The sequence below is a fragment of the Nomascus leucogenys genome, chromosome 7b (genome assembly GCF_006542625.1).
Source record: "Nomascus leucogenys isolate Asia chromosome 7b, Asia_NLE_v1, whole genome shotgun sequence".
Taxonomy (NCBI): Eukaryota; Metazoa; Chordata; class Mammalia; order Primates; family Hylobatidae; genus Nomascus; species Nomascus leucogenys.
In genome coordinates, this window is record NC_044387.1 from 86584749 (window position 1) to 86604830 (window position 20082).

Below are 20082 nucleotides of genomic sequence, written 5' to 3' on the forward strand. Positions count from 1 at the left end.
ATCAGATGTCAAGAATGCACAAAAGTCGCTCAAAGGCAAGAAAATATTATGACAATTATTAACAATCATATCATCCTTTAGGTAACACTAGTGAAGAGTTGTAGAAGGGACAAGACTCAGGAAGTAAACTCTATTAAAATGATTACATAGACAAACTGATTGACCCATTAATTTATTTCCAATATTTAAAAATCTAGTGAAGAAAGTTTTAAAAACATTCTGCAGAAGTATTTTACACTTTTCTGTTTCTACTTCTCTTATTCTCTTTTCCTTTTCTGAGCCATACAATCTTTGGCATACATGTTCCAAGGATTTTATCTACATATTTTGCTAACAAAGTACTCATTCTAAGGAAAAACAGAATGTTTGATTATATTTAGTTTCATACTTTTAGCTAATGGAAGGCAAACACTCATGAAAATTAGTTTATGATAATTAGGTCAAGACTGGTTAGAATCATTTTGTAAAATTAAGGTGAGCCTAATGATTGATATGTAGCCAGGTGCCTAAAATTGTCAAGAGCTTGATGATTTACTACAGCAAATTAAAACAAATCAGGTTGAATAAACACATATAATTTTCAACTTCTTTCAGCATAAATTGAACTGCGTAATATGATATTGATAAAACTTTATGTAAACAAAATTAAATCTGACAATGAAAATGCATTTTAGCATCATTTGAAGTAAGCTAACAGAGAAGTACAAACTATTGGCAAAAAGATTATTAAGAGTTGTGCTATTGACATTACAACTAGAATCATAGACTAGTGGGCTGTTACAAAAAATACAGTTAGTAGCATTGTCTAAAAATGAAGCCGAGAAAAAAATTCTAGCATTATATCCAAAGTGCTTGATGAATTACTTTGGAGGCTGAGATTATGTAAAATCTCTATAGAGTTCAACTGGATGACAGTATAGACTTTGTGAATCTCTCCGTGTTTTTGTATGGTGTGTTCAGGCAGGTGAATACGAGGAAGATGTATTACATTTTAAAATGCTTGTCACATAAATGTAACTGGATAATGGAGCAGTCTGAACTTTTATCTTTTCCAATCACATCCTTCCACTGTGCTCTGTCAAATCTCATTGAAAGCCCCTTAACAGCATTCCAGGCAGACCTCATAGCCTTCCTTTCATTTCCAGTTATCTTAAGTTCAATCCAGTTGAAAACTCCAATTTTGTCTCTTCTATGCTCAAGCAATGGCTTAACTCTTTACTAAAAGGACCTGTACGAAGAAACATCTGCTTTATAAAACATCATCTCCCTTTTTTTGATTGAATTCTAGCCACTGTGGAGACAGGCAGGCATTAGGGTGGATGGGCAAAAGCCTTCTTGCATAATGGTGCATGTGATTACACTCCATCTTTCTGCTGCTTCACTGGCTGGCACTGTCTGAGTATGAATGTCTTCTGTGAGGCAGGCATCTGGGTGATGGCTCTTTTATGCAGAGCCTTTGGGTCTGCCCCAGTGCCCAAGTTCCTGACTTGGGAACACCAATTCTGATTAAGTCTTTTCTACCCATTTACTTCAGCTCTTTATCAATGGTACAAACTTTCACCTTTTGAAGTTTGATTACCTTACATGGGGAGTCAAGCTTTTGTGTGGGGCAAGAGCAAAAGGGAGCAAACCTGGCTACTTTCTAAGCTGAAACATTCCTTCTGTGAAACAAACAAACCCTTGCAAACACAAATGGTGAACACGCAGCCTTTTCTATAGCTGTCCTGCTATCTCCTCTCATTTCTCCTATTCGTTATTTGCACAGATTCCGAGAAGACTAACAAATGCATTGTACAAGTAGGCATTCAGCCTTTCCTGAGAGATGTTCATTTCCTGTTGAGTCACTCCTAATTTTTATGAGATTTGTTCTTAAGTTCCCTTCACTTGACTTTACAGGACTTGGGTGCAAGTTTCTTCTCCACGGATATTAATTTTAGTAGAAACTTTAAGGTTTTCGTTTTCCTCTCCCCTTCCTTTTTTTTTCTTTTTTAAAAAAATACTATCAATCGGCCGGGCGCGGTGGCTCACGCTTGTAATCCCAGCACTTTGGGAGGCCGAGGTGGGCGGATCACGAGGTCAGGAGATCGAGACCATGGTGAAACCCCGTCTCTACTAAAAATACAAAAAATTAGCCGGGTGTGGTGGCGGGCGCCTGTAGTCCCAGCTACTCGGAGAGGCTGAGGCAGGAGAATGGCGTGAACCCGGGAGGCGGAGCTTGCAGTGAGCCGAGATTGCGCCACTGCACTCCAGCCTGGGTGACAGAGCGAGACTCCGTCTCAAAAAAAAAAAAAAAAAAATACTATCAATCGTCGGATGCAGCATTATCTTATGTTGTCACTAATTAAGTAAGCATCGATACTGCCAACTGAACTGTGCCACAATGGGACAGGAATGTGTGCCATACATTGGTTAATATATTTCTAGAACTGTCTCATAGCAGGATTATAGTCATCAACGTCCATGTTGTTCATTTATTATTGTACTTTGTGTCATCAGGAGTTGTGGGGATGAGGTACTTTTAATAGAATCCATAAACAACCCAATAGCCAGTGTCCTATACTCTTAGGTAGGCTTTGTGATTATACATATCTGGGGAACTATGGATTCTCCCTTGCAGCTGTCTCTATGATTGACTTCTGTATGTACCTGTCCTGTACAAACAGTGTTAACAGTGTTCCCCTATTGTCTCCAGGGTCTTCTTCCACATCGCTAGTACACATTCTGCAGTTGTGGTGCTGGCTCTTTTGTACTCCTTGTATCATATGAACAGCAGTAGTAACTATATCTGAACTTCTGCCAGGCCTAAGTAACTCTACAATGGTATTGAACATAAGAGCACTTGATTTCAGACATTTTAAAACATGAAAGAATTGTGTATCAGATAGACTTGGGATGTGCTGCTGGGATCTGCTGGGATGATTATTTCTGAGCTACACTGGCCATCTGTCTTTAAGTCCTGCAGGCATTGTCTGGTCATAATTGCTGAAGACTTTCTTTAGAAATGTTCTTCCCTCTGATTTAAGCCCCATGTGCCCATTTGGGGGTGACAAGAAAAATTTCATTTTGTAGTATATTACACATACAAAAGGCACTGAATTTTAAAGATTTTAGGGGAATTTTTAAGATACTATCAAATAATGGCAATTCATTAACAACCTGTATGCTAACAATGAAATAAAATGGCAGTAGAAAAGAAAACCTGCATAGGAAGAGTCATCTTAAAAATTTATTCAAATCATTGTGTAGTTATGATTTGTGGCCAAGGCAAAACACAGACCGCTAAAGAAAGGACAGCAACTTTCAAAAACCTTGTATGCTTATATAGTAGCTTGCCTTAGAGAATGGAGACATTTGTAGTTTAAAAAGATTCAATTAACTTAAAACACGGCACATGATTTTATTATGCTGTGGCAAGATGGTATTTTTGGGGTATTCATTTACATTTGTTGCTTACTTTCTGTTGCCCATTGCTTCTTCTTCCCGGTAAGCATTGGAATCTTTCTGTAATCTTACATCAGTGCAAGAATGTGATTATCTGAAAACAGGGTGAAAAAAAGATTCCTGCCTTTGGTTCATAAAAATCAAAGTCATACAGAGGCCAGTGGGTGGGAGTCTTAAAATTAACAAAATGTTTGAGGGCAGAGCACTTGAAACTGGTAGGTTATTTCTTCTCCATCTGCTGCCAGCTCCCATTGACCATTCGCCTCCCAGAACAGACTCGAAGAAAATTTCTCAGCCTGGAGAAAATGAGAAGAGCTACTAAGGAAGGGGAAGCAATGCTTTCCCTCACTGCACTATACCATTCTGTAAGGTAATTCATTATATTATCAAAATAAAGAAACAAATCACTTGAGTGTACAACATACTAAAAAATATTTCCTAAAATTCAATGTAATGGAGAGATCAGGTGCAGGTGTGAGAGGCAGCTACACAATTTGCATGACCCAGTACAAAAATGAAAACATGGGACTCCTTGTTCATACAGCAGAAAAAAATATGATTAAAGTACCGAACTATAAAGATTTTTCTTCTGCAAACGCTCTTTTAGTTTCTTGTGTTTTTGTATGTTATTTCATGTTTTAAGTAGGGAAAATTAAAATGTAAAGTTATTTCGATGACTTTTACTGATCATCTTTATATTGTGAAGTTCCAGTTATAAATGCAAATATAAGAATATTTAACTCATGTAAAGAATCACCAAAATTACATAATTCATATTTCATAGCTCATACATGCACAAACATTTTATTCCTGCCAGAAGAATAGAAGCATGACACAAGATTCAGTAGTTTCTTTTAAAATTTTATTTTATTTTATTTCTATTCTTTTTAGACAGGGTCTTGCTCTGTGGCCCAGGCTGGAGTGGAGTGATACAATCATGGCTCATTGCAGCCTGGAGCTCCTGGGCTCAAGCAATATTCCCACCTCAGCATCTCGAGTAGCTAGGACTGCAGGTGTGGCACACCACACCCAGATAATTTTATTTTCATATTTATTTTTTTGTAGAGACAGGTCTTGCTATGTTTCCTAGGCTGGTCTCCAACTTCTGGGATCAAGTGATCCACCCGCCTCGGCCTCCCGCAGAGCTGGGATTACAGGCATAAGCCCACTACCCCCAGCCTCTCAGTTTTTACTTCTTCATACACACATGTTCTATGAACACTCTCCAACTCCAGCTTGCTTATGAGCAAGGAGAGACTGAAAGGAAAAGGTGCTATGAGTTTCTCCGTCTTTCCCTTTTTCCCATAGCATCATTTTTAGTGTTAATGATTGGCTAATAGATATGAGTAAGAATGGACATAATAAAGTTTCTTGCTCACACATAGTTCTCAGAATGTCATTGCCTTCCTATTGTTTTGGAAGCAAATTATGGTTTAAAGAAAAATACGTCCTCTTGGAGCTGTCAGCAACCACTGCACCTCACTTACTCAATAGTACATGTAAATGCTTTTCCTTTATGGGCTTCAAGTGTCACCAAACAGCCACACATCCTGGTCCACTGAAATTCTGTGCTCACGTGGTATCACAAACATTATATGCGAATTGGAAGACAGGAATGGTGGACATATGTCTTGCACATATCCGTTTAGCTCACATGCATGCTCTGTTGACCCATCAGTACTGGAAAACACAAACTTACAGACAAAAGGGTTTAGAATTTTAAGATGGCAACAGCAGAGCACTAAACCAAGCATGAGGTCCTTCTGTACTTAGGGCCCTGTGCAACTGTATAGATGGCATCCCCACATACCCAGTGCTAATAATCAACAGGCCTTGTCTAAGTTCCCAGCCAACAGTAGTATTAATCGGCAGACATATGAGTGAAGACATCACCCCAGGATACTAGCCAGGAGCTGTTGACTACCCCTTAGCCTTCGAGTATTTTTGGCTGAAGTCCCAGACACCTACAGATTACCCATTTGAAAATGTTCCCATTTTAAAAGGGCACATTAGACTGAGTAGCCTTCAATTAGTACAAATGAAGAGGAATCAGCAGGGTAAAGATGTTTAGATGTATCTAACACAATTTCAGGCTTTAATGGACAGTATGTTTGGGTGCATGCACTTCTCATCACCTAGAAATATGACCCTGACTGATGCAGAAATGCTGTTAAATGTGGTAGACTTTCATACTTGTGTTTCGCCTTCTTTTGGATTGAGGAAGTTAATTTGGAAAAGCAGTATGGTAAATATACATTTTAAGGAAGTGGTAAAGTGTGGACCCTAAACCCAGACTTTCCAGGGTTTGAATAGTGGCTTTATTCCTTACCATTTAGGTGACCTTGGGTTCGTTACTTTATTTTTCAGTGCCTGAATTGCTTTCTTCGGAAGAATGGAGACTATGGTAGTACCCACCTCATAGATCTGTAAGTAATAAATAAGTTACGCTTGCAAAAAACACTTAAAAGAGCATCTGCTGCATGAGAAGCACTCATATGCATTAGCTACTCTCATTATTAGTTTAGTTACAAGTTTAGTTAATTAATAATTTAGTTATTTTATAGAGGAATAAGAGTACAATTTGATATGGAGTTGTGTCTGAGAAGATTGTTTTTGGTTTAGCAAAGATACAACATATGCTTTATATATTTCAAAAAATAAATAGTCCAATATATAAGAATTTCTACCGACAATTTATAACTGATTCTCAAATTATAGTATGTTATGATCAACAAATACAATAAAATCTATAATTATAAAAACATGACATTAAATAAACTTTATTATTTGAAGTCTACATGCACTTATAAAATGTTCTCTGGACCTTCAGATCAAACCTAAATCAATATCCATTATTTGGACAAATAACCCATGTAAGAATAGCAAGCAGAGAAAATTACTGAAAAAATACCCAGTGACAACTATTACCCAGTCTCTACTAATCCACAGGGATGAATTTAAACCTGTTGCTTTAAATTTTAGCTACTCACCACTGAATGACCTTGAGAGCTATGTTAGAGTGGTCATTTTCTCCTGACTGTCTCTGCTGATTGCCTGACTTAACACTTTCTATTGCTACTGACGTGTCTGTAAATGACCACAAACGATGCAAGGATTTTGGTCTTTTTAATAACTTCAATTGCTATGCATTTATTATTATAAGTCATTTTCAAATTAACTGGTGAGAATAGCCATCAAAACTCGTTGTAGTTTGTTCACAGGGTGGCCTTCTTAGGCTTCCTTGTCACTAACTGTGGTAGCTAAGCTGATGGAGAGAGGTACTAGGGGCCCGTGCAGTGGCTCACGCTTGTAATCCCAGCACTTTGGGAGGCAGAGGCAGGCAGATCATTTGAGGTCAGGAGTTCCAAACCAGCTTGGCCAATATGGTGAAGTCCCATCTTTACCAGAAAAAAAAAAAGAAAAGACAATTAGCCAGGCATGGTCGTGCACGCCTGTACTGGCATGTACTTAGTAGGTCGAGACAGAGAATCGCTTGAACCTGTGAGGCGGTGGTTGCAGTGAGCTGCGATCATGCCACTGCATTCTAGTCTGGGTAACAGAGCGAGATTCCATCTCCCCTGCCACCCCGCAAAAAAAAAAAAAAAATTAAAAATAAAAGCATCAGGGAGTTAACTAGCTTTGTGCTCTGCCTGGGAGTGTGGGTGAAGAATGTGGCAGGTATGTTTTGGTAGAAGGAAGGAGGTTCAGGTTAGGATACCATTGAGACTGGTTAAACATGTTCAATGAGAAAATGTTATTAAAATGAATAAAAACAGCATCTTGTGGCTGTGGAAATCATTACTATGGGATGTGGGAAGTTATTATATTTGTGTGTGGCTGTGGCTGTTGTTTTTTTTTGATCAGGTACAAAATGAAACTCTCAGAATTTTTGGAATATAGAGACAGGCATGAAAAAAAACATCCCTGTGTTTAAAGGAAATAAAAGACACCCCACAGAATATTACGATATGATTTTAGCTTAGATTTCTCTTCACAGCATTTGGTTGTTTCTTTGTTTTCCAATTACTTCCTTTTCTGTGTTGCTTTCCTGATCTGGATCTATGTAGCAAGCTATGTTGCCTCTATCACTGAAATGGACAAGATAGGAAATTGTATTCCTAGTGAGAAACTAGCAGCTATCTCCCCCTCCACACACACGTGAACCTCCAAAAGGTATTATTCTACACTGGAGATTATTTTGAACAATAACTAACTTCAGTGAATTAAATTCATTTTTCCCCTACTCCTACGGCCACTTAGCTGCAGGTTAGCAGCATCTGAAAAATACCTTATTTCAGGCAGTTGGACTGTCTATTTCTTATCTCATGGAGTGCACAAACAAGAGCCAAAGATCATAAGATTTCTTTCCTTTTCTTTTCGGTCTACTAGGTTGTTACTTTGTAATTCATCCTTTGTAGTTACCTTAAAAGCATAATAATGATAATTTGCAAAACTTTCGTAAAGATAAACCAAGGAAAGTTTATCCCCACATGTTCAAGCTTACTATTTCCCCTCAGGTTACATAGTTTGCAGCAACACAGCAGGTTGTAATATCCATGAAATAAGAATCCTATGAGTGGAGGAAACCCATTTCTAAGGACAGTTGGAAACTGCTTGCCTGAGATGCTGCTGCTTAGAATCAAAGATACCATGTGGTGACATATTTCTAAAGAATGAGATCCTTCTGTTTGTGGAACTTTACACTGTTTGACAATTTATATTTATTTAAAAAAAAATTGAAAATGGAAGGCAGTTTGATCTCATAATTTAGGGTAGTAGTCTGAAAGGCACCCTCCCTGTCTCCCACGGAATTTTGAAGTCAGTAGGGTTGGTAAAAATGATATGGGTATGGGAAAGTGCTGCATTATCAAACTTCTAACTAAGGAGCCAGATGGTGTTTACATGAGTCAACTCCCACCCAATCGGCTTTCTCAGCTGTATTTAAAGTAGAAAGATGAAGACAGCAGAAATTACCAGAATATAGTTTGAAGAAGAGATTTAACTATGTCACAGCTTATGATGAAGCAATTTCAAGATAATGTTTCTGAGGATGTATCTTCTGCTGTCTTTCCTCTAGGAAATGCTTGGAATAGACAAAATTTTATATATATTTATATATATGTGTGTATATATATATACACACATATATATGTGTGTATATATATGTATGTATTTCCAATCACTCCTACATATATCTAATCAGTATTTCATATACATATAATGATTGTGTTAAAAATAAGATCTAATTATAAAGAAACGCATCTATTAACATATATCCATGGCATTGATATTGAAGAAACGTGATGTTGAAATATCCCATGTTTAAAAGTGAATGTGCTTTCAGAATCAGCTAAAACCAATGGGAATTTGTGTTGAGAGAGGGCACAGTGTGATTCTGGAATTTTCTGAAATCTTATAGAATGCAGATATATGATAAAAAGCTTTTCAGAGGAAGTAGAGCTTTAGTATTAAGTAAAGAAAAGATGAAGCAAAATAGGAATATTAGAATGGTGAGATATACATATGAGAAGGTTTAAAAATTGTGCCTGGGAAAGGGTATTAGCACAATCATATTAGACAGAATGTCTGCGTCAGACTCTTCTTAATGCCTAGAGGCTCTGATTTATTAAAACTTCCTGGAAATTAGATCTTGCCTTAGGCCATTGGAGTAGCTAACTTCTTTGTCAATCAGATAAAGCAAACCGTATGAGGCAGAAGAATAACTGCTACTTAAAAAGAGCAAGAAAATAAACCATATAAATTTTAGTTAGGTTTTTATTGGTAAAGCATAAGAATATACCAAGCCTGAGATTGTGAGCTTTTTAGAGTGACAATTGCCAATTTACGGTATAGCAGCTTCCCTTTTTTATTTTGTCATTTTGTAATAATTCGTGTGTAAGGCAATAGACTTTGAAAATAGGGGATATGTGAGATTTGGAAATGCAAACCTTGCACAAGAAATTAAATTAGCTCTTGGTATATAGAAGTTTTCTGGTGGTAGTATATTTTTAAGAACCATAAAATTGTCAACTTTTCTTATGTATTAAAATTAGCTATTTTAGTTTCCATTTCTAAGTTCCTGTTGAATTGTATTTTGTTTCAAACTTTCTTCCTTGAATTACTATATATGCCCTATACTTTGTTAAATGTTGTAGCTTTGCATTTTGTAAAGTGCATACTATTCTTAAAATTGACATGTGTGTATTTTAAAAATGAGTAAAATACTTTTTGATCTAAAATAAATACGTTGTATATTAAAGATGAAATATTTAAAATTAAAATTAATCATTGATTTTATATATATATACTTACATGTATGTTCACAATTTGGAGTATTAGTAGCTAAATATATCTATATCTACATATAGATATAGATATGAGATAAATAGCACACAGGCAGAAATATATCTTATTTTAGCAACATTCCATTAGAAGTATTGCTCATTTGATTTTTGCTTTTTTGCAAACTAAAATCTTGACTTTAATACAAATAACTGATTCTTTCTAATAAAAAATACCTAGGAGTTCTTTACTTGGGCTTTTATGAATAGAACAAATGGATTTGTAGAGAATGACTGATCCTAAATATGCATTGAGAAGCATGTGCATTTTGCTTTATGGTTAGTTTAATATAATTCACATACAGCAAACTACAGGTGCTTTGTACCAGCATACTGACATTTATGTCCAGTGAGCCTCTTTTGCACCTATCTCATCCTCCAGATGGGTCACTAAACAATTATTTTCTAAAAAAAAAAAAAAAAAAAAAAACTGGATATGGTTAAAATTAGTTTATTTTTTCGTCTGTAGTATATATTTATTTAAAAATATAGATCTTTATTTTAAGTATAATCAGTGGATCCTATTCAGTATGTCCCAAGATTTTCTCACTTGTTTGCAAAAAACAATTTATCACTCTACAGAAAAGTTCCCAAATTTATAATTTTAATGTTAAGAAGGCTTTGTTTCCCTCCAGTGAATCTGAACATCATCAGCTTCCTCTTTGCCTTTGTAGCTAGGAATGAATGTGCAGTGTCATAGCACTGCTATCTCTTTCTATCTCAGAGGCCTCTGTTCTTTTCCTTGTTTTTGTCTATTGCCTTGGGGCCATAGAAAGTTTTAAATGCAGAGATAAGTTAGACACTAATTTGTACAATAGTAGCTTCCCATTCAGCAGAGAAAACAAGACACACTTTTAACTACTAATAACACAATATGGAAATTAATACATGCCTTAGAATACTACATTATAAGGAGCTGTAGAAATTGACAGATGGAGAATTTGCTTAAATTTAAAGAAAGGGGGTTTTCCCAGAGAGCGAGAATTTAAATAGAGCTTTGAAAGATTTGAACATATGCTCTCATGAGGGGAATGTATGAGCTAAGGTACAGAAATACACTATGTTTACAGAAAACTAAGCTGAAGTGTAGAGTAGGTTACATAATAGAAAAAAGTTAGTGAGATAATTCTAAAAGCTATGGTGAGACTGGAAGATAGAAGATCTTGATATAATGGACTGAATGTTCATGTTTCCCCAAAATTCATATGTTGAAATCCTAATGTCCAATGTGATAGTATCACCAAGTGGGAACCTAGGGAGGTGATTAAGTAATGATGGTGGAGCTCTCACGAATGGAATTCATGCCTGATATGGTTTGGCTGTGTCCCCACCTAAATCTCATCTTGAATTGTAGCTCCCATAATCCCTACATGTCTTGGGAGAGACCTGGTGGGAGGTAATTGAATCATGGGGGTGGTTACCCCCACACTGCTGTTCTCGTGATAGTGAGTTCTCAAGAGATCTGATGGTTTTAGAAGTGGCTTTTCCCCCTTCGCTCAACACTGTTCTCTCCTGCTGCTTTGTGTAGAAGGACATGTTTCTTCTTCTGCCGTGATTGTAAGTTTGCTGAGGCCTCCAAGCCATGTGGAACTATGAATCAATTAAACCTCTTTTCCTTATAAATTACCCAATTTTGGATATTTCTTCACAGCAGCATGAGAAGAAAATAATACAATGCCCTTATTTACAAAAACGTCCCAAAGAACTCCCTCACCTCTTCTACTATGTCAGGTTACAGTGAGAAGAAGGCAGTCTATGAACAAGGTAGTGGGCCTTCACCAAACACTGAATATATTAGCACCTTGATTATGGACTTCCCAGTGTCCAGAACAGTGAGAAATAAATTTTTATTATTCATAAGCCACCCAGTCTATGGCATTTTTTTATGGCAGCCTAAACAGACTAAGACCGTTGATAAGAATCTGATAATTGTATCTAACACAATAAAGAGAAACAAAAGGTTTTTGAAAGAGGAAATGATATTTTGAACACCCTAAAGACATTAATATGGTAAACCTGTATAGTTTGAGTTGAAGTTAAACATGACAAAAGGAAACTAAATTAGAAGAATATTTCAAGAAGACAGATTATACATAATTGGTGGCTAATCAAGATCATTGTGTAAGAGGATTTGAGTTGACATTAATAATATTCCATATGTTAAATAATTTTAAAATAGAGTAATATATGTGAGCTATTAAAAGCATGTTGTTAATAATTTCAAATGTTTTGCCAGTTCAGAAGATATTTAGGATATTATATTTGTTAAAGACTTGTTCATCACTTTCAAAAATATATTAACAGGTAATTTGGTGAATCAATTATATCCTAGACACTGTGCAAGGCTTTGAGTATATATAGAATCATAAGACCCATTTTCTGTTCTTAAGGAACGTATAGGATAATGGGGAGAGAGGGGCATACTGATGGTTATGGGACAGTATGGCAAGAGCTCCAATACATTTATATGGAAGATGATCATCAAATAGGAACTTTTCTCAAACTGGGGCTGGTTGGTGGTGCTTAGATAGTAAGTCTAACATTATTTGTAAAATATGGAAAGCTCGTCATTGCATGAAAAATGTAATGTGGTCAGTCTGGGCAGAAATAAAATTCTATGCAAAGGCACAATGACAAGGAAATCCGATGTGCCCTATACAACTGAAGTATGATGTATGATTTAGGGAAAGGGGGTATCAGACTTCACAGGTAAGTAGCAATGTTGAAGTGTGCTAAGATCTTCAGATTTTGTCTTAAGATCTATCAGAAGTTCTTATGTATGAGAGTGACATCATCAGCTATGTAATTTAGAAATTCACTAAAAGAGATAATTTAGAGTATAATTGGAGCATGGAAGATTAGAGGGAGGAAGATCGCTTCTGAGGTTGTTGAAGTAATCAGAGCAAAATTTGATGTGATTCTGAAATAAAGCAAAAGCTGACAGGGTTTAGTAATAAGAGACATGTCTGAGAAGAATTAGTGGAATTTAAGAATTGATTGAAAGTGGTACACTGAAGAATAGAGAGAAATCAGTGACAATTCCTATGTTTCTCATTTGGGAAATTTCTTATTTGAATGTTTTATGCACTGAGAGAGAATATAGAAAGATAAAGTTTGAGAAGATATATGGGTAAAATCAGTTCGTACATGGTTTGAGTGACGATGGAGCAATCGTGTGGGAATCTCCAATAGACAGTTGGATGTAAAGATCTGGCACTCCAAAGAATTGTCTAAAGCTTTGCTAATCAAAGCATGGTCTTTGGAAAAATAGCATTGGCACCACCTGAAATGTTATTAGAAATGAAGAATCTCAGGACCTAACTCAGATCCACAGAATCGGAATCTTCAGTTAAATCAGATCCTTATGATTTAAATACATGTTAAATTTTGAGAAGCACTTACCTAGAATATGTGCACACACCAGCAAACATGTACCCAGTTGCAAATATATGTTGTTAACATTTAGGTCATAGTTGGAGCTATGCAAATGTATAAATTGAGCAAAATGATAAAAATATAAAACTTTAGAGAACTCCAATATTTAAAGGAGGAAGATAAAGTATGAACCCCTAAAATACAACTGAGGTGTATTTCAAAATGAAGACAAACCAGGAAAGGAGTGTATAAATGAAATTGTAGAATAAAAGAATTTCAAGTTTAAGGAATGATATAAAAATAAAAGCAGCATTAAGCATGGAGGTAAATATCCCCATTTATCCAAATTTGCATTAATTCTTTAGAAGTTAAATGTTCAGTCTTAAAAGTAATATTACATTCATTTTCTGTGTAAAAGACCAAGAAGTATACATTTTCCTGTTATTTTTCATTTTTATTTTGTTCTGAAACTTTCCAATTTTTTTCTCTTATTTACCGTATTCAAGATTCTTGCCCCCAAATGTTTATCTTCCAACCTTTTCTACATCCTATTCTTTTTTACTTGTTGTACACTTAAAAATATAGATTATATTGTATTGATCTAAAGAAATCAATCTTTATTTTCTCTTTATTCTGGTATATATATCCAATATTCATAATGGAAAATCCTCCATAGAAATGTCTCTTTCATTTTTTGTAGACCAAGTGAAAATAATACAGTCTTTTCTACTGGTTAGCAGTGTGTTTATGTGTGTGGTTAGGCATATGTGTATGTAGAGGAGTCAACAGTATGGCTATGCCTCATTGCTCTGAGCTACACAGTAGAAACATAAACTAGAGCTACATTTAGCCCTCTCCTCTATGCTACCCTCTTTCTGCTTTCATTTTTCTTTAACCTGCGGTCTTGTCTCTGTCTTGGTGAAAATTCCTATAGTAAAAACAGCTCTGTTGTAATTTACATTACTGGTTCCCTAAGGTACAACAGAACAAATTGGAAAGTCCGGCTATAAAATCAAATCCATGTGATAATTTGCTATATGTGAAATACTTGTCTTCACACTATCATCAAATATGGATTATAATAACCGCAAGAAAAATGTTAACTTAGATATCTATCTCATATCTAATACAAATGAGTTTTGATCATATTAATAAATATATATTTATATTATATTGTAAATTATGGTTTCACATATAGTCAGTCCTTCCTGACTGGGTTATATTAATAAATATAAAAGTATAAACAATATTTTCATAATTTTATAAAACCACAGTATGGGAAAGGGTTTCTAAGTTTAAAGCTACACCCAGTAACCACAAAAGCACAGTGAATTTTACTTCATAAAAATACAATTTTCCATTTGGCAGAAAATACCATAAACATAGTCAGAACACAAAAAACACACTGGAATAATACACTTTCAGCTCATCCTAGGCAGCAAGTTAATCCATCAATCTATTAATTTAGAATTTGTAAAAATTAATACGAAATATATCAAGTACAAAAATGAAGAAAGGACATAATGAGAAAAGTCATATGATAACTCAATATGTAATGAGATGTTAATACAAAGAAAAATTAAAATGCATCTCACACCAATTTCAAGTGCATAAGAAGCCTGCATGAAAGGGAAAGTGATCACCTGTAATCCTAGTTACTCGAGAGATTGGGGCAGGAAAACACCTTGAACCTAGGAGGCAGAGGTTTCAGTGACCTGAGATCATGCCATTGCACTCTACCCCGGGTGACAGAGCAAGATTCCACCTCAAAAGAAAAAAAGAGGCAAAACTATAGAGTCTTTAGAAGATTGTATAGGAAAAATATTTGTAACCTTGGGGAGAGAGGTGTTTTTAAAAACAATACATAAAATTTACTAAACCTAAGGGAAAAGAATTATAAGAGTGGTTACATTACATTAAAAGTATATATTCATCTAGTACTTTAAAGAGAGTAACAACAGAAGCCACAACTAGATGCTTGTATCAAAGAAACTGAAGTGATACTACTTCTAAGGATGCTAAGGTCTAGTATTATATTGTGAATATATGTAGACTCATATTAATTTATAATGAGAATTATAACAACCAGGTTGTTAAAAATATAATTTTATCAAATGTTGGTGAGAATTTAGAGCAATGCAAACCATCTTAAGCTATTGATGGGATGAAAATTGCTACCAGTCTTTGTCAAACCATTATATAGTAAAATTGAAGATCTACATCCAGTGACCCAACAGAGAAACTCTTACTCGTGTGGACCAGGAGATATGTATACGAGTGTTTATTGAAGTATTATTTGTAATATTTCCTAATTAGAAACAGCCCAAATGTCAGTCATAGTAGAAGGAATAAATAATTTGTGACATCTTCATTCAATGGAATACAAGAAAATGTGGAAGTGAACGAATTACAGCTACACACTTAACAACATGTACGAATCTCACAGTGTTGAGTGAAAGAACCCAGACAGGAAGGACTGACTATATGTGATATCATAGCATTTGTATACAATCTCAAACCTAGGCAAAAGTAAATTATATTTCTTATAAGCACATATGTTGCAGCTCCAGTAGTTTGGCAAGTGGGAGGGAGTGGCGCCCAGCAGCCTTTTCACTCCTTCACTCCTGTAGCTTGGCAAATGAGTGGAAGTGGTGCCCTGTGGCTCTTTCGCTCCCATAGTTCAGTGAGCAAAAGGGAATGGCACCCAGTGGCTTCTTCTTTCCCATTGTTCAGTGAGCCGGAGGGAGGGTTACAGTTATTTTATTCCCACTGTGCACAGCTCAGTGAGCAAGACGGTTACAGCTCCTTTTTTCCTGTTGCCTGCAGCTTGCCAAGTTCCAGGTTCTTGTCTTACAACCAAGAAGAATAAGGTATGCAGACACCAGAGATGGTATAAGGCAGAGAAGAATTTTACTGAGTGACAGAAGGAAAACTCTCAGCTGCAGGAGGGGACACTGAAAGAAGTAGCCATCTGTGAGGTGAAGTCCAGGGTTTTTATGGGCTTAGAATGGGGGAGTGCATGCTGATTGGTGCATAGGTGGTCTTGGAAAAAGCACCATTCAATTGGTTAAAGGGCATCATTCAAAAAAAAAAAAAAACAGTTGAGAGAGAGTGGGTAAGGTGGGGATGGAAGTTCTCACTCTGTCATGGACTCTATCTGAAATTGGCATTTCAATTTTCAGGCTTCAGGCTGTCTTTGGCCTGAAGGTCAAGTTTCACTAGGGAGCCGTCCCTGTCTACCTAAGAATTGTTGCTATCACATATATATATGGTGAAACTATAAAGTTTGACCAAAATGCTGAGAATGATATGGACAATGAAATCCAGGCTGAGGTGGTCTCAGATGGAGATGAGGAAACTATAAAGCAAAACACAGAACTGATGACAATAAAAGTCGGGATAGGCTTACTTCTGGAGCAGTGATCCCCTTGAGGATGGGGGCTGTCTTTTTATTTTTATCTTCAGCATCTAACACATGCCAGGCATACAAGTGTCACTGAAGAAATTTTCGCTGGGTGTTACGTTATTTAAATATAAATTACTGAAGTTTATTATTGACTAGCCTGTAGTCTAACATTGTCTCTCTTCCAGGCCACAGGTTCCAGGCAGGACAATGACAAAACAACTCCTTTTCATCACAATACCCTCATGCAGTGTTTGCTCTCTGTGCCTACTATCATTTCTCATGCTCCTTAGGCAACAATGTATTTTAGGAAATAGGCATAAGACCCACTGATCTTTCCCCAAGGTCTCACATCATGAAGGGGAGACAGGCAAAAAAAGAGATGATGGCAAAAGATTGTAGGGCATTAAAGCATTGTTAATGATTGTTTATATTATAGTTCCATGCCATTTTTATTTATTAATTTGGTTGATGATATGATTCACTGTGTCCCCACAAAAATCTCATGTTGAATTCCCACATGTTGTAGGAGGGACACTGTGGGAGGTAATTGAATTATGTGGGCAGATCTTTCCTGTGCTGTTCTCATGATAGTGAATAAGTCTCACAGGATCTGAAGGTTCTATAAGGGGGAGTTTCCCTGCATAGTCTCTCTCTTTGCCTGCTGCCATTCATGTAAGACGTGACTTGCTCCTCCTTGTCTTTCACCATTATTGTGAGGTCTCCCCAGCCATGTGGAACTGTGAGTCCATTAAACCTCTTTCTTTTGTAAATTGCCCAGTTTCAGGTATCTCTTTATCAGCAGCGGGAAAAGGAATTAATACAGTAAATTGGTACCAGTAGAGTGGAGTGCTGCTTAAAAAATACCCAAAAATGTGGAGGCAACTTTGGAACGGGGTAACAGGCAGGGGTTGGAAAAGTTTGGAGGGCTCAGAAGAAGACAGGAAAATGTGGGAAAGTTTGGAACTTTCTAGATACTTGTTGAATGGCTTTAACCAAAATGCTGATAATGATATGAACAATGAAATCCAGGCTGAGGTGGTCTCAGATGGAGATGAGGAACTTGTTGGGAACCGGAGGACAGGTGACTTTTGTTGTGTTTTAGCAAAGAGACTGGTGGCTTTTTGCCCCTGCCCTCGAGATTCGTGGAACATTGAACTTGAGACAGATGATTTAGAGTGTCTGGCAGAAGACATTTTTAAGCAGCAAAGCATTCAAGATGTGACTTGGATGCTGTTAAAAGCATTCAGTTTTATAAAGGAAGCAGAGCATAAAAGTTTGGAAAGTTTGCAGCCTGACAATGCAATAAAAAAGAAAATCCCATTTTCTGAGGAGAAATTCAAGCCAGCTGCAGAAATTTGCATAAGCAATGAAGAACCTAATGTTAATTGCCAAGACAATGGAGAAAATGTCTCTAGAGCATTTCAGAGGCCTTTAAGGCAGCCCCTCCAATTACAGGGGAACTGATGAGAAAAAGATGGTTTTGTGGTCTGGGTCCAGGTTACCCATGCTGTGTGCAGCCTAGGGACTTTGTGCCCTGTGTCCCAGCTGCTCTAGTCATGGCTAATAGGGGCCAAGGTACAGCTCAGGCCGTGGCTTCAGATGTTGCAAGCCCCAAGCCTTGGCAACTTCCACAAGGTGTTGAGCCTGTGAGTGCACAGAAGTCAAGAATGGAGGTTTGGAAACCTCTGCCTACATTTCAGAAGATGTTTGGAAATGCCTGGGGGTCCAGGCAGATGTTTCCTGCAGGAGTGTGGTCCTTATGGAGAACCTTTGCTAGGGCAGTGCAGAAGAGAAATGTAGGATCAGAGCCCTCACACAGAGTCCCTACTGGAACACTACCTAGTGGAGCTGTGAGAAGAGGGCCACCATCCTCCAGACCCCAGGATAGTAGATCCATCAACGGCTAGCACCATGCCCCTGGAAAAGCCACAGATACTCAATGCCAGCCCATGGGAGCAGCCAGGAGGGAAGCAGTAACCTGCAAAGCCACAGAGGCAGAGCTGCTGGAGACCACAGGAGCCCACCTCTTGCATCAGCATGACCTGGATGTGAGACCTAGAGTCACAGGAGATCATTTTGGAACGTTAAGATTTCACTGCCCTGCTGAATTTCAGACTTGCAAGGGGCCTGTAACCCTTTTGTTATGGCCAATTTCTCCCATTTGGAATGGCTGTATTTACCCAATGCCTGTACCCCCATTGTATCTAGGACATAACTAACTTGTTTTTTATTTTACAGGCTCATAGGTGAAAAGCACTTGCCTTGTCTCAGATGAGACTTTGGACTGTGGACTTTTGAGTTAATGCTGAAATTACACTTTGAGGGGCTGTTGGGAAGGCATGATTCGTTTTGAAATGTGAGGACATGAGATTTGGGAGGGGTCAGGGGTCGAATGATAGGGTTTGACTGTGTCCCCACCCAAATCTCATCTTGAATTCCCACATGTTATGGGAGGGACCCAGTGGGAGGTAATTTAATCATGTGGGCAGGTCTTTCCCATGCTGTTCTCATGATAGTGAATAAGTCTCACAGGAACCCATGGTTCTATAAGGGCAAGTTTCCCTGCACAGTCTCTCTCTTTGCCTGCTGCCATCCATGTAAGACATGACTTACTCCTCCTTGTCTTCCACCATGATTGTGAGGCTTCTCCAGCCACGTGGAAATGTAAGTCCATTAAACCTCTTTCTTTTGTAAATTGCCCAGTCTCAGGTATGCCTTCATTAGCAGTGTGAAAATGAACTAACATAGTAGACAAAAAAGTTTAATTTTATTAAAGTTATAGGAAAGTAGGTATTCATTTATTATTGGAATGTAAATTGATACAATTTGAGAGAAGTTGTGAATGTCTCAATTTATAAAAAAATAAGATAATTGACAACATAAAAACTATTAAAGACATTTTTGGGTCAAATATACTTTTACCTGATAATCTTCCTTTCAACAATTTATTCTTTATATTCATTTTATATTTATAAAATACTTTCATTTACATATGGAAATGTAGGATGCAGAATGTTAATTAAGAGGAATATTTAAAATCAATTATTGTACATCAATACATAAAATAATAATGATATTACAATAAGGGTCTTTGTGTATGGATATAAGAGTAGTTCAAAGATATTGTTAAAATGAACATGTAAAGAAGCATAAATATATTACATTATGTTGTTATTGTATATTTTAAAATACAATACAATTAGTTTACAGCATATATGTGCATAGAATGTTGTTCATTGAATATAAACACACAAGAAGTCCTTGTGGTCATTGTGGCTTCTATCGCAAAATAGAATTGAATGGCTGAGGGACATTGATAGTAGAGTGGCAAAGTTAATAAAGATTCCAAATACTACAAGATATTAAAAAATGAATACAGAATTCTATATTATTGTCTATTTTATTAAGACTATCAGTTTTTAATTTGTATTCATTTTTTAAGTGAGAGTTTTGAAGGAAAAGAAAAAAATACAGTCTATTATAGCTGTTAAGAATGTGGAATTATTAAAAGACCACTTT